The following is a 26177-nucleotide window of genomic DNA, read 5'->3' as shown; positions in this document are numbered from 1 at the left end:
AACTTCGAAATATAAACGGCTCTCGAATATCCCGAAGCGTTGCCGATGAGACACGCGAGGCATGGTGGAGTTTCAACTGTGGCCAAACAAAAAACACCTTAGCAACAAAACGCGTCCAATGAGAAGCAAGGTCGTGTGTTTTGCCAATACGCTGCAAGACGCTCAGACAAGCGTATCTTATGACAATCTAACATGGAGAGAAGATAAGAATCTCAGTGCTTGCATAGGCTCAAGTGTATAAGCGAGCCAAGATGCATATAAAATAAATGATTAATTAATCATTTATTTTATATGCAACTTTACTTTGCAGTTTTGGCGTTTTGGTCGGACAACTACACGAAAATTTAAAACTGAAGCGAAACCAGCGATAATAACAGCGGGAACCAGACCATACACGTGTAAGCGTTACGTAAGTACCATATTGATGTAAAGGCGGTTATTTAGAAAAAAAAAACCTTGAACAGTTAAAACAACGTGACACACCAAATAACCTCTGACAACGCCATGTCAACTATGTGAAAAACAGAGCCTTTTATTTTTTCACATGTCAACCCGTTAAAGGCTTTTTGGCGGGAAACGAGCTGCTAAATAATCGGCACACGTTTTATCAAGCGTTAATAATAAGAATACTGTATAAAAAGTAGACGCGGCGGTTGGTGCAGTCGGGAGCCACTGACGTCACGCCAAGGCCGACAGGTCTGCGGAGGACTTCCCGCCAAATCAACATAACAACACACCACGTGGCTCCACCAGGCCATCGCCGAAATACTAACCTAATTTGGAATTAACTAACCGTACTGAAATACAGCCTCCCTTGTAGTGGAAAGGTGACCATAACCAATCCTTTTCCTAAACAACTAGCATGTAAACATGCCTTTTTGGAAAATATAAGAACAAGTAGTAAGTAATTTACTTTCTTTCTAATTTTAATAACATGTTTTCTCTATGATATTCAACCTCGTGCTACAAATAGAATACTATGCTCAGGAGTTGCGCTCGGAGAAAATACTTTCACGACGTTGCGCAATGAGTTTCCCGCCAAATGCTCAATGGAGCGTTTCGCGCCATTTTCTCGCAAATTAATTGACCGATTTCCGGAGCATTTCGGCACAGTGTTACGTATTTGGTCCAGCGGTGAACGCTATTCGGTCGGTTAGCCGACGCGAGGGTGTAGGACGTTAGCGTAAACAAATTGACCTTGAAGACGCGCGTGGTCTTCGAGCAAACAACTCACACATTGATAACCCTCTATGACGAGTGACAAGTGCTTTGGCTGCTTGTATTATTAGATAGGATTTGATATTTGGACGAGGAGTGTATAACTCCGGCTCGGCAACCAATACGCGTGTTCGAACGTTTAACGTTTGAATTAGGAAATCAGTAATCGTGTCGTCAACAACGTGTACCAATAACGGCGAAATAATGTGTTGTTGAAGGTTGCGAGCGCATTAGTTACGCTATTTGATTCATGTTTCATCATTGCCGGTTTATCACGCGTTATCAGGCGAGCGGATAATGCGCACAAGTTTCCATTTCGATAACATTTTCAAACGTAAAGTTGTAAACAACGTACTTAGATTTGTATTTGATACGGAAATTAAAATTATGCGTTATCAGCACTAAGTTTAATAGGTTAGTGAGACAGGAGTCGAATTTGTGTGCTTAACTCTAACCAAATGGCTCTACAGTCGATTGTTTTCACAGACAGAACATGTTATTTGAATACGGCGAAGCGAGTTAGTTGCGCAGAGGCGCGGTTATTTCTGTCGACCTAAATATCTGCGCGAGCGCGCCCCCGGACACCTAAAGAGCTTCACACTCACAGTATTGGTTCTTGTTTATACTCAAAAATACTTTACGGCTGGCTTTGACGCCAGGGTGTAGAATTTTAACATCGTAAGAATAAGAAGTACAATAGGACTATGAATTTTAAACGATGCACTGAATGCAGACCACGTCCGAAGGCCGCCTGATGCTCGCTGCATCCGTCATCTGACACAAGCTGAATGCTTGATGCTTGGAGAATACTACAATACAATGTACATTATTTTATCACTGTCCCTCGACAAAATAACTCAAGTATTTTAATAGACGCTGCCTGTAGTGGCTGTAGTAGGTTCTGCGTGCACAACGCTTTGCCTTTCTCTTCAACCGCTCGCCACTTTCATCTTGCATTCATGCGCTTCAACGTTCTTGTGATTACTTCCCTATTGTCTTTTATAACAAGATAGGTTCCTCAACTGAGATTTCCATTTGCAATTTTAAAAAGTAGAAACTTGTTGGAGGATGTCTACACTGTTAAAAATTAAATTCAATAGCGTGATTTTGAAAAAAAAAATCGAAGTAACGTCAAAAGTGTGTTGAAGGCTTGTTAGCTTTGATCCGCCGCTGCGTCTAGTGCAGGAAACAACGCCATGTGAATAGATAATCTCGTGTTGGGCGGACAATAAACGCATTGTTTACGCTTTCCAAGTGTCGTCAAATGTAAATCGTTAACACTGGAAAGTAACCCATTGTAACTTTGGGCGCATGCCGCCGTTTTTATTGAAGTAAAATTATGAAAACACAGAAGAAGCTAAGGTGAAATGCCTGGAATGCTTTCAAAAGGTAAACTGTTGCGTTTACGGAAATTGGAGAGCGTGCCACAAAAGATATCGTGCGGTGTATTACCAAAGTTGCCCCGGGTCCGTGGGAAAGGCCTCAGGGCACGTTACTCCCGGGAAAGGGGGTGCCGGCTCCATATCAACCGGCCCGGGGCCAAGATGTGTGCACCTGACTTGTGAGGTTCAGACCTAGCTATTAAGAACTACGCATTAAAATCGGAACCACTGGTTTCAGGCTGTTGTTAAGCTACTAGGCGTGAATAGACGTCGATGCATAATGAACGCAAGGTCCTATTGGTTATGCATAGTTGAGCCGAAGGTGTTTCAGCATGCGTCGGGTAAAAAAAAAAGCATAGTCAATACACGTGAGTAGGCGAATGCGAGCGTTTATAATTATAACTGATAATGTTTTTTTAGCTTGATTACTACTCGCTTCAGCCGCGGCTGAATACGTTTGATAAAGCGGATTGAATGAGTGCGTAAACGCACGGTTTGATATCGTAGCACTACGTGATTCAGCCGGAACGATAGACGTGCCCACTGCCTACGCTAGACGCATTAGAATTTTGGGATTATTTGCAGCATAATAAATAAGTGTTCTATTAATTCTGCAATCAAAGGATGAAGATCTGTTTTTAAGCTCGTAATTATTATAATTAGCGTTTTCCTATCTCGAACTGGAACCATGCTATGTAAATCAATGGCAGTTGCAGGTTTGGAGCGTTGTTGAAATAAATAGCGATTTCGCCCTTTAAAATATCTTAAAACGTTCTAAACAAGTCTAAACAAGATAGGACGCGTCGCAGCATCATCTAACTGGTATAGTTAGTGAATATATTCGTCGAGGCCGGGACGGGCGCGGATTTGTCAGGCGCCCACGCCGGCCAAACAGGTTGCCTCGGCCCTAGCGCTCAGCTTTTTTATTTTATCCACGATAGGGCTGCCGTAGGCCAATGCAGCTGCATTTCTTTAAACGGGAAATGGGCAGTAATAACGCAACGGCGAGGCGCATTGTAATTGCGAACCAGTTCCCAAATATCTAGGTCGAGTGAAAGGCGAGTCCGTGACCACGGCGCGTTAGCGGATATGCATTGTGATCCGTGCTTGTGACTCTAGAACAGGCGCAACCCTAGGGTCCTAGCGCAGCTCCAAGATAAAAAGAGCAACAAAAACTGATCCCGCGCACGGCGCGGCGTATAGCCCGTACAGCGCATGTGTATAGTTGTTTGGGCTCTCGGCTACTGGTTTTGAGACTTGACAGCCTAAACAAATAAGTGACACGCACCCAGGTAGCGGCCATTATATCCCGCCCTTAACATTTGTTAAATATTATCTGATATCGTTTAAATTGCGGTCGATGTCGGATTATTTATGGCTCGAGGACTCTTCAGGTCCCTTCGACGACAGTTTTGTAAATAATATCGGATTGTTTTCACTGATGGCGTCACGGTCGAGGCAGGAAATAGCGTCAGTTACTCACTGGTGAGTCAGTCGGCGCTTCCAGAATTTAATTGTATAATACGATTATGATTAATAGCTGCTTTTCCACGTTCCCTTGAATGTATTCCTTTGTTTACCGAAATTCGGGCACCTATTAGCTGAAATCTGTTACTGGACTTACGAAATTACAGGTTCCAAACTCAAATTACAGCTCAGCTCTAAACCAGCCAACTGAGAGGTCTAGACTAAATTGTTCGCGTGCACACCGCTATTACAGTGATCTAATCTTCTAAACAGGATGTCCAAATTGAACGTTATACAGCGTTGAGAGTATTGAATTTATCTTTTGAATTAGGACCGAGTTTTTGTACTGTAACATGATGATTTCAGTGTGATTTTGGGTTAAATGTTATTTACCGCAATGATTAGTGCTTTAAGAATTCTGGGATCTATTTTACCTAGGTATTTAAATTTGTAATTAGTGTTCGTAAGCAAAAAGTGGCAGTTTGAGGTGGGAGCTGTGTGAAAACGGCCCGAGTCAACAGTAGAGCGTCGATGTCAATAGTGTGCATGGGTAAATATATGTATTTATATTTACACATCACACGACGCGACAAACGTTTCGCGCTGGAAATAGGAAATATGTGCAGTTTGTTGGATAACTGTAATATATTTTCCAATACGATTTAATCTAAATTATAAATTCAAAATAAAAATACAATATGACTTTTGATTTGGGCTGGTGCATATAATCGTACACACCAGTCATCCAGTCAAGACCGATGTTATTCTTAATGGAATTGGTACTCTCATTTGATAGATCAAAAGATTCTACCGCAATAAAAAATCTATCGTAATTAAACTGCTATCATGATCAAAACACCGTTACGTAAAATGCCGGGTCGTGTATGGTCTATGGAGACTAAGTACTGTGAAAGTAACCATTGTTGCATGTCGATTGACACACTCGCGCAACTCATGGTATCCATAGCTTGACAAAGTATCGTAATGAAATATCCATACACCGAGAAAGTCGTAAAAGGAATCTTTGTGTACGGTTTTTACAGCGTTCAAATATTTTTTCCCTCGGTTTTCTAATAGGAAATCGTGCTTGGATTACTTGCCAGTATAATCTTACAAAATGTTATTTTCGTGTTCCACGTACTGATGAAATTCATCATTTTTTTTCAAAACTCATGAAAGTCATTTACGATCATTAAGACAAAGTAAAGAGAGATAAAAATAAGATTTAGAATCTCGATGCGCCGGAGTGCACGGAGGGCAACGAACCGCGCCCATCTTGAAATTATTCACGTGACCTCAATGCATTATACTTTATACTCTTTCAATTTTTATGGAAGTAGAAATGCCAAAATTATCGTGAATTTCACGCGAAATTTTAAACAAAAGAAATATTGCCTGAAACTGTAGGTTAAAAATGTGGGTCATTTTATTCGACGATTGCAAATTAGACACAGCCGCTAAAATCGAGCTCAATTTAAGCCGTTGTCACACTTTAACACAAAAACTTTGCAAAATAGTTTAACCAAATTGTTAACAAAGAAAACTAGGCTATCAGCTTTTGATTAACTACAAAAACGACTTGCTTCACTTGTTCTACACGCATAATAATACCAATTTGTATCGTGATGCATTTAAGTTTTTTACTCGTACCTACCAGGGATGTTGCGAACATCCGCATCCGCATCCGCAACCGCGGAACTTCCGCATTATTTTCAACATCCGCATCCGCATCCGCATCCGCATAAAATCGATGCGGAGCTTATGCGGATGCGGATGTCGAACGTCGTAGGTACAGGAACGTCTTAGCGGCGGCGACAAGAGTGCTCACTCCATACATCAGTTAGACTATTAATTTCAGTGTCTACATCTAGCATCGAGTAGCGGAACTATCAGTACTGCTACTTGACAATACATGTAGCACCGACCGGAAAGTCTTACTTATCTCAACAGCATAAGACTTTCCGGTCGGTGCTACATCTATTATCAAGTAGCAGTACTGAGAGTTCCGCTACTCGATGCTAGATGCTAATAGTCTTTTTGGTACTAAAACTGATGTATGGAGTGAGAAATCTATGTATTTTTCTCTCTGATAGTAGTCTGTTCGGAAAGAGAAGAGTCGTGGAATGTATTGGGCCCCATACATTCCGCGACTCTTCTCTTTCCGCACAGACTCCTCTCTATTCACTCTATTCTATTCTATTCTATTCTGTTTATATAACGCACCTATATTCTTGTTCAAATACTAAACGTTTCGTTTTTTTTAAATAAATAAAAAAACTAAAAATTTAATATTTGACGTTTTCTAAGTACCTAATCTTGACATCCGCATCCGCATCCGCATCCGCGGATGTGAGCCTTTAAAAATCCGCATCCGCATCCGCATCCGCGGATGTCAAAAAATCGGCATCCGCAACATCCCTGGTACCTACATTGGTTGATTGCATCAGATCTTTGTCTACAGTGTGTTAGCTGCGTTTTTTCTGAAATTGGATAACAGAACTTGAGTATTTTTAGTTAGTTAGAGCACTGACTTAATATAAAAGAAATAGACACACAAAGCAGAACAAAAACGTCAAGAAATGTGGATCCCAATGACGTTTCGCACCATTTGCATTGATGATAAAAACGCTTACGTAAATTTTGAGTCAAGATAAATGTTTCGTACAGAAAAGAGCTTAATGTCGTAAGCATTAAGTGTCAAATTTGCAAACATAAGTACCAACACTGTTAAAAAATTTAGTCCGATGGCACTAAACGTAACGTATTTACGTCAAACAACGTCAAACGAGAATAATGAACGAATGGAGTCACTTTGGTACACTTTAATATGTATTACTGTACAGGAAAACCAATTGAAGTAATAAATAAAACAAATTTAATTTAATCGGGAGCTCAAATAAAATTAATTCGTGGTTCAAATTCAAACAAATTAAATTTTTAATTCGTAAGTATACGTCTTTAAATACTAATTTCCTTTAAATAAATTCTACTTATTAAATAACTGTGTATTTAAGATCTACATTTACTCATAGCGCGGGTGCACGGGGACATTTAGATACTGATTGGATTTTTTTTATAAAGTCTAGTCTACCTATACTTTATAAAAAAAATCCTGTGGTTGTCACTGTGTTCCGACAGGTTTAGCATTTACAGTTAGTCGATATAAGCCCTTATTGGTGGTGTATATGTCGGAAACAGGGAAATGGGCCGAACACACAAGTGCCGTTTTGCCTTGTTTAAAACTGCATCACCCCTATCTCTTGCTATAATTAAATAGCAGTCCACTTTGCACGTCGCATAGGTTTTCTTGGAAATCTTGAATTTAAACATAATATTATTTCTTATGAATTCCATATAAAAATATAAAAAAATATTGACCTCACATCGACTCATTAGATTTTTGTTCCTTAACATCCCTTCTTTGGTACTAACAAATTAATTTATTCAAAACCATAAAATTACCACCAGATTACATAAATTATGTAATGCTATCCAAAGAACTACCGAAAGAAATACATTCCATCCTTTTTCCTTGTTTTATCATTGTTATTTTTACATATTTTAACGGCACATTTCGTAATTGTTGACAACTTCACATTTGAGCGTTTCAAACAAGACTAAACGAAAAAGTAATGCATGATCTGTTTTGACATCACTTTTGTGGGGCCATTTTTGGCGGCTGATTGGGTATCCAGTTCTTTATACTATATCAATGAGTTAGAGTAGTAGTAATAGGTTTTCAATGGGCCCAAATCTATATCAACCGTAAGTATAAGTAAGTAATTACATATTTACTATTCTGCAAACATAAAAAGTCTTACGTTCTTAGTTGCTGCTATAACTTATTCCTTACCTAAGAATAAATGCTTTTGCTGCAACGCACACAGCACATTTATTGATACATCTTGTTCCTGGTTTTAGTTTGATATTGTTATTGTTTCTGTTTTTTTTCTGTCAATGTGTGTATTGTGGCAAGCTAATAAATGGTTTATCTATGAAAAAAAAATGCAGTAAGTAAGTGCGCGTCAACGCATAGCAACTTGCTCCGTTAGTGCATGGACGCTAGACGTGTGTCCTCCGGGGCGGTTCGTTCACCCTGCGTGCGCCCGCGCAGGTGCTTAGGTAACATTACGACACAAACCAGAATCGAGGCAATTGCATGGGAGCCAATTATCATAGACCAGCGAATTAGCTTGCAACTTTGTGCCACAGGACCCAACGTAGCAAGGGTGGTTTTGCACAAGAATATGACGTACGGATGCAAAATCGGAATGTTGTAGCTTTCCGCAAAAAACCCTGCTCTTTGTAATATTTTGTGGTTGGTTAGCATGAAATTACTAGAAAAAAAAAACCGCAGAGAATACGTATCATTTGTTCAAGAAATATAGGTGATTTTGCATTTGCAAGTTTTGCAACGGCATTGATTTGGAATTGATGTCGTTTTCTGACAAAAGGAACCATTTTTTTTCTACCACTATACATAGTTAGAAATCGTACTTAATGTACAGTGCCTATGTAAAATAAGTTTATCATGAGAACTTCGCATTTATAAAGTAGGTAGCTAGTCAGTATTCTATTCAATGCTGTCAATCATGTGTGCCCTTTACGCAAGACTGCTACTGCGCGATCCTCACGCGTTCTGTTCTGATCCAGTTTGCTATTGTTTTATAAACATGGGAACGACGTTTCAATGGAAAGGTATAGGTAATTATCGATCTGTAGAAAACACATTGTTGCATAGTGCGTTAATGTATGTATAAAAAAACTAGCTTACTCGCACAATGACTGGTGCATGATGTTATCATTAAAGACCCACTGCTGAGATATTAAAGATGATTGGAGAATGCATGACTATAAAATAAATCGAATGTTGATAAAAGTCACGTTTTTTACCAAGCCCCATGATTTGTCCAGCCCATTTTTTATAACTCGGCCATACCAAACAAATTACGATCGAAAAAGGTCGAATAATGTATTATTGATCTCGACTACTGTGCTGTGTTGCATTACAATATATTAAGGGGTCTTAATGAACGCTTAATAAGTCGGCGGATCAAAGCGCCTACGCATCAAACGTGCCGGTATAGGACAACAAAATACTTAATGTAACTGGGTCAGCCGATAACAGCCCATATTCCCTACCCATAAGATCGACAACAAGCGACTGATGATTGTGGTTTAGTAACCACTTGTACTATCGCTACTAACATACGCCATCTTGGAATAAAAAACAAGTGCCATCTTGGTTAAACTCTGTAAAAAAACAAGTGAAGTGGTCGAGCAATTGATAGCCTCAAGGAAGATGGTGGAAACATGTGCGTGGTAAGATAGAAAATTTCTGAAGCGTCTTAAGATAATAGTTTTTATGGATGGGTGTATGTAATTTACTTGTATTTCAGGTACCTATTAGGTAGTCTGTTAATAGTAACACGGTTCTGGTGGTTTTTTACCGAGTTTACTTAGTGATAACTAAGTAAACTCGGTAAAAAACACACAGAACAAAAAATAAATAATTTTCGCAATGCGGTTGTGCATACTGCATATTGTATGCACATGCAACCAGTTGTCGTGGCGTAAATCAGAGTGGCGGCTACCGGACCACGCAATTAAACGCGCTGCCGCGGGCAGGGGCGGGTTTATTATTTTTAGCCCACGACACGACTGCGAAAATATTTATGGAATAGCCCCTTCCTTACACAACTATCATATTTTATCATGGTTTAGATATGAGCGCCGCGCCGGCGCGCCGCCGCCGCCGACGAAATTTTCGCGCCGCCGCCGCCGACGCTGCGCTATCAGCGTGGCATCGGCGTGACCTTGGTAGCTAGTACTACTTTCAGAATCAGATAATATGTTTTTAATCGAGTTTAGATCATTAACGGCGCCACTTCAAATAGTTTATAGCCATTCAAAAGGTATTTTAGGCCCAATATAATTCAAAAATATCGAAGGCAAATGCAAACTTATCTGTCTAGTAATCGCGCTACTAGTCTTGGGAAAACGAAATTATTTAATATCAATTTTAACATCAATATGCTTGTAATAAACATACTGATTTCCTTCCATTTTTATTGTGGGACATTCCACATTACAATTTATAGATTGTATATATACGATAGTCAATAGACATATGTCAATCACAATGAAAAAATTAACTGTGATCAACTCTGGCTAACGTGAGACTCGAACCCACATCTTTGGATTACCGATCCAATGCATAACTAATTTTGCCAGCTAACCATCATCATTTACCGCGAATTTAACCATTGCAAGCATGGTTAAACGTCTTTAAAAGGTATAAAATTGGGTTAATTTTGAGATATTAAGCGTTTCCACGTCCAAACGTCCGGCCGTTGGCTTCGCACGGAAAGGCGTCGGAATCGGGTCTCAATTAAACTTGGCCACTGTTCAAATTTCAAGCTTTGCTCTCTCACAGCTCAATCTTTGGCTGTGCATCGCTCGCATGGAATTAAACCGCTATCTGAACCTGCAAGTTTTTGGCCCTGGTTGGAGCTCAACTTTCGGCCTGTTTTAAAATGCTTGAGCATTGGGCCTTATCCGATCTTAGCTCCATTGCAGCTCGGCCTTTGGCGTCGCACGAATGCGCCCGCAGGAAAGCTCCAGATCTCTTTAACACTATGGCTTCAGTCTTTATCGGCCTGTACCCTCGCTCTGCTCTCTAGCAGCTCGGCCTCGCACTGAAGCGCGCCGCAATCGGCGCTCCAGGCGTTCGGCCGTCAGCCATGCTTACACTTGGCTTTCGAACTTAGCTGTATGCTTACCTGCAGCTCTTCCTCTGGCCTCGCATTGGGAGGCGTCGAAATCAAGTCTTCGGTGTTACATGGAGCTCGGAGTTGGGCCTCACTTTTTGATATAAATCGGTTTTATTGGGTCGATATTGGTTAATGACGGAGCTCAATTTTCTTTGGACTGTCGACAAGACGTTTCCCTGATCATAAAGAAATATAGTAAGACAAGAGTGCTCACTCCATACATCAGTTCAGACTATTAATTTCAGTGTCTACATCTAGCATCGAGTAGCGGAACTATCAGTACTGCTACTTGACAATAGATGTAGCACCGACCGGAAAGTCTTATCTCAACAGCATAAGACTTTCCGGTCGGTGCTACATCTATTGTCAAGTAGCAGTACTGATAGTTCCACTACTCGATGCTAGATGCTAATAGTCTTTTTGGTACTAAAACTGATGTATGGAGTGAACACTCTATGTATTTTTTTCTCTATGCCCTGATACAGCCAAACCGCAATTTTTAACTTAGCACAAAAGATAAGGGCCTCGCTAAGATCTTCCGGCCAGAGCCTCGCCAAGATTAAGACCGCCTCTGATGCCGCGCAATACCTCATATCCACAGTTTATATGATATCAATTTTTTTCGTAATATTATTCAATAAATTATCCTTGAAAATAAAAGATGCATTTATTTCATAACTTTCTTACAGCAAAAACATGTTTTTTCGGTAAAATTTTGGTTTGAATTCTTTTTTCATTAATCGAAGGTGTTTCAAGGCCACGCCGCCGATTCGCCGCCGCCGCCGACCTATTTTGACCGGCGCGCCGCCGCCGGCTATATGCATATCGGCGCTCATATCTATCATGGTTTAAAAAGGCAATCAAGTAAACAGTAGCAACTTTTTTTATCCAAATCAGATCAAAATAAAATTCGGCCGGAGCCATCACGTGCGCTCGGACACGCAAGGTACGTTCCCATGATCGTTAATATTCAAATTTAAGATGAAACGGCTTTATAAAATCCAGAACAAAATCGATACCCGCAATAAAATAATATAATAAAGACACGTAACGGCTTAAACGGTAGCTAAACAGCGTCAAAGAACAATGCTGCCATTGTGAGAGATGAATAAAGGAGACAAAGGAGGAAACTTGTCGAGATGATATTGGACAGCTTCTGAAGCTTAAACATCGGTTTTTCTGTAGTAAACACAATCGAGCGCTTTGTGCGTTCGACCTCAGGTCACTCCCAAGACCTCAGGACCAAATTTACCGCTCTCAGCGAAAGGAACAATGGATAAGAAAGGACGGGATTACCGCGAGGGGTGATGCTGCTAAGTATTACACCAACAATAGACACAAAGCCCGGTGTGTGTTTACCCATGAATATGTGGAATAATGCACAATGGCCGGTGCTATGCTAATAGGAGCAACAGGTTCACGCTCTCAAGATAACTCTTCGTGTGCAACGAATTCGCGTTTGAAGTTAAATCGTGCATCTGAAAAATTGCCCTAACTTGTAATCCCGTTTATAAATGGTGTATTTAGACGTTTCTGCTAACTGTGCTAGTGGGTATTGTTAGGCAAATGAATGAATTAATTATGCTCGCACGGCGTGCGAGTGCATGAGTACGACGACAAAGGCATAGTTTGAAGACAATAAACAATAGCCTATTGATTGATTGCAATCATAGACGTTGGTTTTCGCAATGATTCCAGGTAGTCTATAGCCAGGAATGTTTAAGGGGTTAAAGTCGAACTAAAAGTGCACAAACAGTTGCTAGCACACTTGAAAATAGCGGCAGAAGGGATGCTAAACCCCCTGAACAGATGCTAGTCATGGCGACATTTGGCAGGCCATTCGAGCAATTATCCGTGTAGTGGCTTAGAAATCCTGCGTCATGTGTCCACTCCGACGCAGCCCATCTGCGCTGGATTAGCGCACGTATTGGGTTGCGCGACTTGAGCCCTCGACACTATAGCTTCCTTATAAGACTAGTTTCTAATTAGCAGGGCGTCCGTAGATCACATCACAATTTTCATTGAGTTGCCTATTTCAGGGCAATAGAGCGCATGTGGAATGGAAAATCAAAGTGGCTTCGGTTTGTCAGAGTTCCCTTTTTGATCTAGCGAAGGGACGAGAAAGTTTACGACCACTTGACATTACTATTAAAAGGCACAAAGTGCTAAAGATTGCGTTATCGTAAGTGCTAAGCGAGCTAAGTGGCAATTATGCGGTTTCAGAGCTAGCGTTACGTAAAGCGTTACCGCAACTCCAGACGAAAGCTGCCATTAGAGGTAAAAACGGTATCGGACAGGTATACATTACGAAAGCAATTTATTTTATTATTAGTACAATATTTATGTAATTTAATTGGCTAGTTAAACTGCGAATCTTTTCAGACCGTGAAGCGGCTTTTTCACGTGTTTTTTTTTATATTTTTTATTCCGATAAATCACAAAAAAAAATGTCTGGTTATTCAATTCATCAATGACCGGCTGAAGGCAAACGATCTGTTGTGATCACCGCGGTCACGCCGGTCAGGTCAGGACCACACACCGCCAAGTCCCGACCCAAAAAACCTAAGATTCCGGTCACGCTTCACTAATTAACCCTACGTGCTGTAAATTTTATTATTCCTGTAAAATCATAATAAATCAACTATTTTTAACAGCTCGTAAAAACGACAATGGGGAATTTACTTTAGTTTTTTAGCATTATAATTTTTACGACCTTAAGTTGGTCTTGTACAGTAAAGTTTTAACAAGAGTTTTGTAAAGTTTTACGACGAGGCGTTTCGATTTAAATGTGTAAAAGTGTTGGGAATAAACACAATTGGTCAAGCATCAGATCACTGATACAATTAACGTAACAGCTTATGTCTGTTTAACGATATTATTATGCAGGTAATGTTCACTATTTTACGATCGAGGTGACCGGTAGATGTCTGCATCTACCGGTCACTAGTGTGTGAAAGTCAGACAGGGCATAAAAGCAATTGGTCAAGCGTTGACCGTTCAATTATTTTACGACTGCGTCTCGATTTCAGTTGGCATTTTGAAACGTGTGAAAAGGTAGGGTGCATATAGTAACTAAAAAAGTATAAAACGTCATGTGTGTAAGAAAATGAAGTTCTATATGTTGATGTCAATAATTTTGCAGGTGTATTGATGGTAGACTCAATAATTAAACAAGTATAATAAGTAGTCAAGCTTTGAAGCCTCGTGTAGGGCCGTAATTTCTCCGTCCATGAGGAAATGTGTCGATAGTTACGAGTGTCGGTATTTTATTTGTTAGTTAAGCAGTTAGTTAGCGTGCGCCGAACGTGTGACGAATAGGAATGGTCCTAGCGGTCCTTGCAAGTAGGACATGCATCATTTATATAAATAAACATTAAGTACGTTAACGCTAATAGATACTTAGTAGTTTAGTACTTAGGTCTAAAACACATCGCTAATAAGCACAATTTCGAAACTTTACTAAACATATTAAATTTAAATAATATCGTATACTCGAAAAGTTGTAAAATACGACAAATAGGTACCTACACATGTACAATGGTAAAAAACAACTTATCGATACGCGAAGAAAACCGATAAAAACGCAACTATAAATAAATTCACACCGGACCTTTTACGTGTGTACGCGGATTGTTTTGCCTAGTTTTAATGAATTCAGTTTAATATGCAGTGGTCATGCAGATATTAATCAAACGATAGTGCCGTGGGAATGGAGTGGCGCGGACCGAACGGACCAGTTTCGCGCGAATGCAAATCTGCAGGCGCCGATGCAGCTTGGGGGTTCTAATATATAAAATATAACTCTATGGATAATGTTCAATTATTCTACAAACCTACAATAATTGTTAAACTGCAATCAAATTTAAATATTGATTTTGTAGGTAAGTTTGTAATATCGAGGAGTAAGAAATAATGTGTAATACCTACTTATAAATATTGAATAGGAACGTATATGAGATACACGGAAGTCGGAAATAAGTAATTAATAGAAAACCAGGATATTCCATTATACAGGAAAATGCATTACTTACATTACAATGTACAATAATATTTAATGTAAAACGGTCATTACGTCAGCAAACAATAAACTACTGTTGAAACAGTTTAAAAGACTATAAATAAACAATGGACATTCACACAATATTCAATCTGTAAGCTGTGTTTTAAATAGTTTAGCATATATTAACTAAGTAACAATTACACTCCAAAGCTTCTCGCATCGATGAAACTTAACTTTAGGAGTATTGTCTTAATTCGCAATTTGCATAAGAAAAGTTACACTGTATGCACCCCTTTGTCACTTAATAAAGGTAACTGAAAATAATAATTGAATACATCAAGTTTATCAAGAACAATATCTGTGCCGACCAAAATAACCATAACCGTTTTAGTGCCACTAATAAGACTTATTGGAATTTTCTACAATATATGTATTTTATTGTCAGAGATTAATAAAGGTAGGAAATTAAGTGTCTTGTTGTTTTAATAATAAAGGGCAAATGGGAAAAGCAACGTAGCGTATCCTGCACAGTGGTTCCCACAAATTAAATCTCCAAAAACTCCTTTACACTAGGGGAGGGCAACCCTCTATTAATTAGAGAACCAAATAACGCACAAATTATATGGGAACTGATTTCACTTGCACCATAAAAATGTTTGTTTATTAATTCATTTAAATATTAAGTGAAGCGATTAAATTAAGTTCCGTAAAATGTTTTGACAATAGCAGCTAAAATAGGAGTCCGGTCATTGAGCAACTAACATTTGACGATGACATTATGATTCAGAATCTGAAATGGCGCTCGTGAGTTTAAGTTAAGCATATCATGAATGCTAGATCCGCCTGTATAAGTTCCATATGCATTATAGTGGCTGTCAATATGTTAATATATATTATAGCTGCATGTCTGCTGCACTTACGCCCAGTCGCTCTTGGCGCATGGCAACCGATGCACGGTGCATGAACAATGCACTCTGTTCGCAACCTACGCTTGATAGCTGATAACGTACGTGAAAACACTTTTTGCGACGCATAAAATGCAACTCTATTTTAAAGGCGATAAAGCCAGGTTTAGAATGATGCCCTAAAATTTAAGTACATCTGTGTCAATAGTGTCAGATTATTCTATGATAAGACTATCTTGGAATAATAAAGCGTCTTAGTTAAATATTGTTATCTTTTACAAGCTTATCTGAGATGCGAGAAGACTTGCGAAACCTGTTTACTATGTTTTTTACTAGGATCGTCATAACATTTGACAAAGTCAACAGTGTCACTGAGGTCATTTTTTTATTCTACAGGCCATTTTTGGATACACACCCACCCACCCTGTCATATATTAACACTCACTTTTTGTTTTCTCAGGGCGACCAAAATATCATACACGACTCTAGTGTTAAAAACAAAACGACTCAATATAAAAAAGCTCGACTTTCAGAGCAATTGAAAAAGGAATATCCGACTGTATTACATAAGCAATTAATAAACGAATCTATGGATGATAGTGATCACTATGAAATGAACCACCGTTCGTGCCATTCTTGAAATCGTTACAGAACGTTACGCAAAAAAGTAAAGAGGAAACATATTTTCACAAAATGGTACCCCTAATCTATCAAGGCTTCTTAATAGTCTTTTTACGCATATACAACCTGTCTCCGAACAGACCCTTCTGAATTGGGACAAAAACGCAACATTCAATCCGATCTCCCCATCGTCAATACGCCGCAGGTAACTTGGCATTGTAAGACATTGTTCAATTATAAGGGCGACAATGCTGGTCTTTGACCCTTGCCCGGATTCTAACGGCGTTCGCGAAAGATACAACAACAGACGATAGTTTTTAATGAATGGAGTACCTACCTATGTCCAGACGGCATGTCTGTTAGGTACGTCATGATATCGCTCGACAATGTTTGTGTGAATCATTGTGATTTAAAGAACAAGGTAATACCTATTTATAGTATGTTGATAAGGGTTTAGTAGCTAAATATTTCAGTTTATTAAGCGACGGGGAAGTTCGATGACTGGTGGATAATAATCAAATTAAATTCATCCCTTCAACGACTATTTGCAGTCGCTTTGTTTCAGGGCAAAATGGTACAAATGGAAAAAGATTGTAACAATTAATTTATTTGTACTCACACGAGAAAACTACAAAGACATATCAGTAGCTAAACATTTAGCAGATGTAGCAGAGCTCGCTATTAATGCCTGGGTGTAAAAACAGTGGCTTTGTCGGCGCGCGCGCACGCGCTTACGTCTTGTTCTCTGTGCGACCTACCGCACTGCCGATGACGTACTGCTACAGAAAAAGCATCAGCACTGTTAAACGGATTTTCGATAGCAAGAGATTTGAGATGAATCTAGAGGTCAGCTATTTCTGAATGGAATGACTATTCTATTTTGGAATTGCTATTGCTGCCTAGCGCACAAAAGGCGCTAAATGATAGAATCGAGCTGATGATTTGCGTTGTCTTGTGTTGAGATATCTATATGAAAATAAATACCCGTAATATAAGTTTAGAAGAACGTTCATCGGGATTTCACCGCTTTGCAGATATTGGTTGAAGTAATCCATCTTGAAGTCGTGTAAGAAATCAAAGCTAAAGACGTGATCTAATAGCCTATTAATAGACTTAGAGCTGAGTCACTGCAATTGTCAAGCCCATGCGACCCTCGACTCGAATACATCATCCCGACCATTATAACCTCAATTAAATCCAATTTGCATAAAAGCAGCCACTAGCCCTATTCTTACTTAGAGATGTCACCACCTTTGTCCCCACGTAACCTACTCCTATTGAAACCGGACAACTTAGGGCAACAATAGGGACAGTTTGACCCACAATGACCATGGGACAGTCGTTATTTGTGTATTTTGAGCAATAAACACTGCTTTTTATGCGATTGTGAGCGCAGTTTTTGTATAAAATTTGAATCTCAATGGCTGAATGCACATTGTCCGTTGGCGAGCTCGTGGATGCAATCTGCAGGTCAGTTTATGCATAATCATTAGAAATTACCGAGGTGAGAGTAACGCGGTGGGAAACGCACTGCGTTTGGCGGGAAAGTGATGCTGACTGACAGGTGACAGCTTGACTTTTTAATTGCGAATAGACCATCAATGTTACGCGTTCTGCCATTGCGTTACAACTTGTAACGCAATGGCAGATTCAAATTTTATACAAAAACCACGCCACGTTATAAAAACATAAGTCTACTCCACTTGTAACTTACAAGTGGAGTAGACTTATGTTTTTATAACGTGTTACAAGTATTTACATTTAAAATGGAATGTAATCTCATTCGGTATAAAAGATTCGGTTAGTTTCAGATCGTGCCGACTGGCTGGGAAAGAGTATAAGCGTCCAAGTCTAATCCTACAACAATGCTTTAATCGCTCGCGTTCTAAAGCCTCTTTGTAAAAGCGCTTAGCGGCCAAGCGTTTAGTCCTTTCAAATCCGTATCCATAAAAACATGAACGCTAAAGAATGAAAATCTGTGCTTCGATTTGATATTCTTCATGCATCGTCCGTCGAAGGCGTATTAGAAATTGGAGGCGTCTAAACAATAACAAACGCAGGATTAGACGCACACAAGCACGCCTAAGGACATCACGCACACATCGGGGGTAAACAATAATACAATAATTTTCATTCCTTCGTGCGTACGCGCATCGATCGTCCCGCTCGCGCGCGTTGCGCCCTCTCGCTCGCACGGTCGTTGACCGCGCATCTCCAACCAGATTGCATCTAGTGACCAAGCAGCTTCCCCTCAGATAGATGCACCACCATCTCACCAATTAAAATTTCATTTTTGAATCACTGCCCTTTCAAACTGAACGCGTTGAAAAATTACTATTGTTAGGTATAAAAAATGTATTGTGCCTTTACTCGGCTTTATATGTACACAAGACCTGACGCGTGTTAGTGTTCAAACCCATAAAACATGTTCTGAAGTGCCCTTGCACAATATATTGGATTAGCGTGTCCCAGTTAAGTGTTAGCGCAGATAAGAAAAAAAAACAACGCAATGAGCAAAACCACAACGCTGTAACGCGATCCGAGACGAGCGTAAACCAAACACAAATGACCGTTGGACCAACAGATTTGAATTTCACCCCCACAAAAAACGTCGTAGTAGTTTATTTATGACATAGTACGATCTCAAATAAGAAATGATTTTTTCTACCTCGCCTCGGTCACGACTTGAAAAAACCAAAACAACTTTTTGTGCTCGAAAATCATTTTACGACCCCTTCAAATAGTAAAGGCCGGTTGGAAACGCTGGTTGGATGGAGGTTGTTTTCTTTTTTACATTTGCACTTGAAACGTTCGTTCGAGATTTAAATTTATGGCTTGTTTTTGAATAATCGAGTAGAAGAAACAAAAAAGTCAGCTAAAACTTCAGTTATGTTTTAGCTATTGATGCAAAGTTACTGCAAAATGAGTGTCTGATTCAGTGGCATTAAAGCAACACGATACGTTTAGGTGTTAAAAGTAATAAAAACTGTTAAAACAAGAGTAGTTAGCAAGCACGTGTGTGATGGTGTCGCAAGCGGAGCTGTCATACTACACGCTAATGGCGCTTTGTGAGGGTTCCGAGAAGGTGCGTCGCCTGCCTAATAAGACACTCATCATTCAAAGAAGCTATACCTTGGCTGGAAAAATGGAAAGTAAAATCAAACACAGAGGGAGATCACGCAATGAAAGAAAAGCTTGAGCTTTAAAACATGACCGATTTAAGTAAATCTGTGCACGTTAATTATAGTGAGTTCAGGTATAACATAAACCCCCATTTTTTATTCCCCTCAAACACGTGCGTGTATAATTTGAAACCCGAGTTAATACCAAAAAAGTAAAAGAAAACCCGAATTTCACGTCACGCTTCCTTTTTTATCGAAGTCGAATTAGGAGATGTCAATTTAGGATTGGAGTTACTGAATATAAACATTTCGTTATCAGTGAACGTTTCTAAATGCGGTTACTGGGACAAAAAATATCACTACCAATAGTGACCCACTTGTCTGGGAATGTAGATAGCCCTTGAACAGTTTATCTTTATGTCTTGAACCCTTCTGGAATACTTTAATGCGCGTCTCAAATGACGACGACAACCGAGATAAACTTTGGCAGTTTTAAAAGACTTATTATTCGCTGCTAAAATATTAGGTTAGGTTATGTTATTTGTGCATTTTATGCACTTAACTTTTTTTAGCTACTTTGTAGCTGCTCTCGAATACATGTTGTTTGAAAATGAAATAGTTTTTGCCTTTAAACGCGGTTAGGAGGTCTTCTGGTTTGTGGACCTAACGTTTTAAATTTTCCCATGCACTTGACCCAAAAATCTCACGTCGTAATAGGATGCTCACGACTTGCTTTCACACAGTGTGTTTAAACAGCCGAAAGAACAAGGACCCTCTAACTAGGTCCGAGACAAAAGCCATAATGCGTATATTAAACAAGTTACACCATGAATGGGCTGTGCAAACCGGGATGCTTAGTAGCTATTCAGTAAATGAAAGGATTGTGTGCATAGAACGCCCAAAAGTTTAGGCCCGAGAGTGAAAACCCTATTGAGGTCGCCGCTAAAGATTCCAAGATTTAACTCTAAAATTTGGTCCGATTATACCTTAATAGCCGAGTTTACAATATCTGTAATGCTGATTATACACACAGGGAAAAAGATTATAGCAATAAAAATCCTTTGTTGAAGATTTATTCAAATTGCTATAATTACAGTTTTCTACTCGGTTCAGAGCTATGTATCAATTGGGACGATTATCCTTCGGAATGTTTGAAAAGCATTGAAACAACCTTAGATTACTCGTACTTACGGACCGAAGATTTAACCAAATTGCCTTGTCGATAAAATGCTTACCTGTAAGAGAAAAAAAAAACTATTAGTAGATGCAGCGTAATTATGCAACTAAGAACAAGATTTTTTATCGAGCCCGTTTCAGGGCACTGTTTACGTTTACATCTAGTATTTAACGAGGACGTTCTAGGTAAATGTCAGCTCCCACACAACTTCGACATGTCTTTATAATTATGTGGAGACCAAAATGACCGCTATTATAATAATCGGTTGGCTGGCTAGATTTCTAACGAAACCGGTCCGCGTGGGCGCGCCGCAAAAGGACCTAACTCGAGTAACTGGTAAGATACAGCCTTCTAAGACACCTTGGTACGGTTACTGGGCGCATGAACATGGTTCACTGCACCTTGTAATATAAATTATTCGTTGCTGTGATGATGTCAACTCACACTAGGAATATACTAGGCTAGACTAAAAAAACTCGTTAAGACTCAACATCGCGAAGGTTTAATAAGTTTTACAGATTTTTCGTCTGGCATTTTCAAATTTGGTTGTTTTGAAGAATTCTACTAAATACTTTTTTAACTTTACTTACAAAACGCATTAGGCATCATAAATTAAAACAACCAACACTATTCGCAATACTTGCAGCTCTAGCATAATTTACTTCGACGTTTACCTTCCTCTATATTTACGGCAACATCATAAAGAAACATGAGAATACAGCCGTGGACGTTAACAGTTCGTTAAGTATGCGTTCTTCATTACAGTGAGCATGATGGAGCATAGACTAAGATCGAAACGACACTTTCACTTCGTCGAGCTATTGTTATTGTTACCACTTTTGTTTGGACATCTGATCTACGATTCTATTGTGTGTTATACACAATTCTATTGTGTTTGAAACGTGCTAGTGTGTTTATTTTGTGATATTTCTATAGACTGTCTAGGATGACTGCGGGAGCAACTGTCAACCAATAAAACTAATAAATACAGTTAAAACATATCATAACTTTTCGAGACACTGAACAAGTAATTCGCTTGCAGTTTTATTTATCCAACTATGTTCCGAGTTCGCAAATAAAGTTTTATTTACCTTTTTCTAAAATCTGTTCTGACAGTAATTGTGCAATTAGGGCCACATTCCCGATAGGCCTCATAATTGCACAAGTCCTGCTCTGTGTCGCAACTAGGGTTGCCATACGTCAGTGTTTGGTTTGCGGGGGGACTTGGCGATTGTCAGGGTGTTTTAGAAACCTCAACTAACAACTTGAAGCTGGCTAAAAGTTTGACAAAGGAAAGGGAAGGTAATGCTACTATTAGCTACAGCGTGGTGTGACGAGTTAAGGGACGAATGGTCCACGAAAGGTTTTGGAATACAGGATTTAATGGGCGGATTTTTTGGAGAAATTACCCTCCAGTAAATGTCGGGACTTCTGTCAGGATATAAAATTTCTTCACATGGCAACCCTAGTCGCGAGTGTCGCGACACTGCTGTACATAACTTTATGCTAAAGTATTCCTTGGCTAGATTGCTATCTGTACCCGTAGATAATTTACTAGGCCTGCCTTTATGCTAATATGAAATTATTGGACATTCACGGAATTATTTGTAGTTGAAACTTTATCAAGCCATAATTTCCTACTACATGACAGGCGGTAGAATGGTTCTTGTTTAAAAACACGATTAAAATTCTACGACTTGAACCGGATTCCCTATGCGGCAAATAATTCAATAAGTTTATTATAAGTGCGATCAGTGGCAACTCAATAATCGCCTATGTACATGGTATTTATTATTACCAGTATTAAAGCGGCAGACCGGGCTCTGTGGCCTACCTTGGGAGAGGCCTATGTCCAGCAGTGGACTGCAACGGGCTGATGATGATGATGACTGCTTAATTAAGCCAATATAAATACATTAACTCGTCCTACAGAAAAAGCTTTTCAAATTATTGATAAAATGCTTTACACTTTCTACCCTTCCCTAATATTTCGATCAATATTATAGTATCTATGAAAACTTAGATAATTAAATGCAATGTGCTTGTTTTCCGAGCATTGCGAAAAGGTTCAGTGACCTTAAAAAGCAGCTCGAGAGCGTTGAACCACGTCGCTATTGTGGGCGCCTAGTTCGAAAAATCGCTAAACACTGCAATTGAGCTCGTTTTTTGACCTGTCCACTACTATGTTCTGTTTATTTATGAATCCTGAACAGTGTTACAACTGCGGTATAATATTAGATAAATTAGAGTCATATTAGCAAACATTGTGTCAGTGTCAGTAATAGTACCTATTATGTAGTTCTAAATTACGCAAATAAGCTGAAATTCTATAGGGTGATTGGTAATCCGACGAATTCCTTTATAAAAGATAAGAGTTGAATAGATTTAACACTAACCTTTCCGAAAATATAGTTTACTTTACAGTACATCTCTCTCTACCACTCAGTATCAACTCCTATAATGTTTCTACAATATATAACGCTTGTTTTCGGCACTGTTTGTCTTCTCTGTAATCCATCCTTTGTATCTTTTGATGTAATGACTGTTTGTTGCCATAATCAAATAAAATAAAAAGTACATATTATTTTCCCACACTAGTGCGTAAAATAGCACTTTTCGTGTGTATGTCAAAAGTTTAAAGGGCCATATGTACCTACTGTAAGACGTTGTACGATACACGTGCGAATAGGTAATTCACAACTCGTGTCGATTTAAAACACTCCCTTCGGTCGTGTTTTAATTTATCGCCACTCGTTTCGAATTTCCTTTTTTCCGCACTTGTATCGTAAATAACTATTTTATGCGTATAAAAATATCACTTCTATAGGACTACCGTACCCGACATTAGCAATTATTTCGACGTACCTATTGTAAAGAATAACTGTTAAAGTTGGCATGTCAACTTTGCTCCACCCCGCCTTCGTTTATCGCCAGCACTATAAAGTTTTAACTCTCAAGTTGACGACGCCGACTTCTGTTGTTATTGTGCAAATACACGTGTACAATGTTTATTTAGCTGTGTTTGAGGAAGATGGCGGAACTGCGTAGAACTAAAATAATTATTGAAAATTAAAACGTGCTAATGAATACCTGATTGTATGATATCCTATAAAACGCAATGGCTAAAATGTAGGTATGTTTGTTTTTCTTTTCAAGTCAACAACAACACGTTAATAATTAAGTATGCGAGTAGCATCGCAAAAGTCACCTTCGTAGTCCAAAAGTCACCTAGTGAATAAAGGTCGTGTAGAATAAACATCAACAGTTCGGGACCGTTTGGTGTTCATTTTGTAGCGTTTATGAAGGTGTTTGTGTTGTACTCGAGTTAAGTTCAAGAACCTCGTTGTTTTGGAGATACGCCGCCATGGGTTTCCGGCGGATTAAAGCGGGCTACTTAGATAGTTTGTTTTGCGAACTAATAGGGTATTTTTCATCAGTTTCCTTATTACGTACCAATATTAGTGGTGTTTTATTGTCTAACCAGTGAAGTTTAAATCCAAATCTTTTTATGTTATTTTATCCAATTCCAAGTTCAATACCGTTTTCTAAACTACGCAACATTTATGATTATGACAACACGAATGTGTATGTATCGGCAAGTAGGTTATTTAGCGGTTACCGACTGACTCACACAGTTTACTAACAAATTCGTAGGTACCTAAAACATTATTGTTCATAACAAACAGTTCTACAGATAATGTTATACGTATATTCTATAAGGTTGTATTATTACGTTACTAATTTCCATCGATACAATAAAACAATGAGATTGGAACTATGCGAACCTTATCTTTCTAGCTAGGGCTCCGATAATATAGCATCGTACGAGACAGTACATTTCCTTATCTAACTCTATTGTTATTCAATTGTACAACGCTAAAACAAAGAACGACAACAACAGGCTGATAAAAAATGATCTACTCGTATTTAACAAAAATAACAACCGTAACGAGTCTATTTTGTAAAAAAAGAACATCTTTTGACGACCGGTCTGGCCTAGTGGGTAGTGACCCTGCCTGTGAAGCCGCGGTCCTGGGTTCGAATCCCAGTAAGGGCATTTATTTGTGTGTTGAGCACAGATATTTGTTCCCGAGTCATGGTTGTTTTCTATGTATTTAAGTATTTGTATATTATATCTATCGTTGTCTGAGTACCCACAACACAAGCCTTCTTGAGCTTACCGTGGGGCTTAGTCAATTTGTGTAAAAATGTCCATTAATATTTATTTATTTATTTATTTATCTCACGCATTTTAACTTTACAAAACTTAAGAAAGATAGTAAACCCGAAATCAGCTACTTTTTTCTGGAACGATGCACAAAAATAATGTTTTTGTTCTATTCGCCATTGTTGGAGTGTGAACGAGATTTGGTGAAAGGCGTTGGCGGCCGCCGTACCGTTAATTCGACTACTGATGCGGTCGTACACTTTAGGCTACCGAATCACTTAAAAAAACACGGTGCTGCCTTTTTTTACAGTTTTGGTACGTATTCAATGATTCATTAAGTCATAATAAGAAAGTAATGGCATACTTTCGAAACTCCAACTCAATGTGGCCACATTATTATCAAAGCCACGAGTTTCAAATTCGAATCGTAAATTACAATTCAGGGAGCGCCAACGTCAACCGAATTGGCAATAAAAAAGAAATTCCTTCGATCGTCAGTGCAATGTTGTCGAATTGTCGATCGATAGTCAAATCGTAAAAGCAATTCGGAGAGCGTCAAACTAACTAGCAATAAAAAAACAATTGAGTGCAATGTTGTCGATAGTACGCGGTGTCTGTACTGCGAGCTGCGACAAGCGTTGTTGTTGTGCGTTCACCGCAGTTCGACGACCCGACGCTAGAGCAGATGCGGAAATAGTGACGATTTGCGAAACAATTGCGACCAAATTGGTGGAATTCGTGATTGTTTTGTAGGAAATTGCGTGCAATAATGGAAAAATTATGATTACTTGGACTTTTGGCTTGGTTGCCCCTACCTTTCGTTGAGCCTTAACTTATTTAGAGAATAAATACCGCATCCCAAAATACATTTTGACAGTTGTAATTTACAATAAATGGCGGTCGTTCGAATAAAAATTAAGTTTAAAAAACATTGGTTGCTGGAATTCAAAATATTTTTTAATTATCTGTAGCGTAGCTAGTTATACCGACTAAGCCAACATTAAAACAAAGTCGTGCAACGTCAAATGGCATTAGTTAAAATGAATGGTTGTCGTGGTCTCGGCGATACCGTTACGAGGTCGCAACAGCCACCCTGTAGGGCCTCAAGTAACGGAATCGCAAGTGCGTAGGACACGCACTCTTGCGCAGCTTTTTGTGCCCATTTGGCTGAATGCCGCAATTGTGCTCGTAATTTGGGTACTTTGACTCTTCATGAGGAGATTCACGGGTTGTTTTTGGTTTTTAGACCGAAATTATACCCCCTGTGTTCGGTTTACTTTTATTTATATTGAATTTAGGTCTTTTAAATGAAAGCTTTTCAAATTTTACAAAATATTGAAGGTG

General features: G+C 39.0%; 1 protein-coding gene across 1 annotated transcript in view; it reads right to left on the bottom strand.

Annotated features, from left to right (window-relative positions):
• The window catches only part of LOC134654579 (uncharacterized), a 46509-nt gene that overhangs the window by 3465 nt on the left and 16867 nt on the right, over positions 1 to 26177 (bottom strand). The gene's annotated exons all lie outside the window — the stretch shown is intronic.

The sequence above is a fragment of the Cydia amplana genome, chromosome 15, assembly GCF_948474715.1.
Source record: "Cydia amplana chromosome 15, ilCydAmpl1.1, whole genome shotgun sequence".
Lineage (NCBI taxonomy): Eukaryota > Metazoa > Arthropoda > Insecta > Lepidoptera > Tortricidae > Cydia > Cydia amplana.
This window is presented reverse-complemented; position numbering and strand designations above follow the sequence as displayed.